The following is a 305-nucleotide window of genomic DNA, read 5'->3' on the forward strand; positions in this document are numbered from 1 at the left end:
TCACCGGTAATCTTACACGTACCTTATCTATGTACTGTTATAAATACTTAATTGATATTGGCTTTCTTACCATAGTTCACCACTGACTTTCATCATGTTACAAAATCAGAATACGCCTGTCTTCCATTGTGATATTTTCACTGGTTAAGCTCATACAAAACAACATATCAATAGTAACAATAGTGCAGCCATGCACTACTCCCATACACAAACAAATTATTGATGTTATCATCAAAAACACACTTTTTCTTCATTTGATACAAATTATCAATGGTGGTGATAATGACAGAAGAGGGTGGGTGGAT

This window comes from Penaeus monodon, chromosome 27 (assembly GCF_015228065.2).
Source record: "Penaeus monodon isolate SGIC_2016 chromosome 27, NSTDA_Pmon_1, whole genome shotgun sequence".
Lineage (NCBI taxonomy): Eukaryota > Metazoa > Arthropoda > Malacostraca > Decapoda > Penaeidae > Penaeus > Penaeus monodon.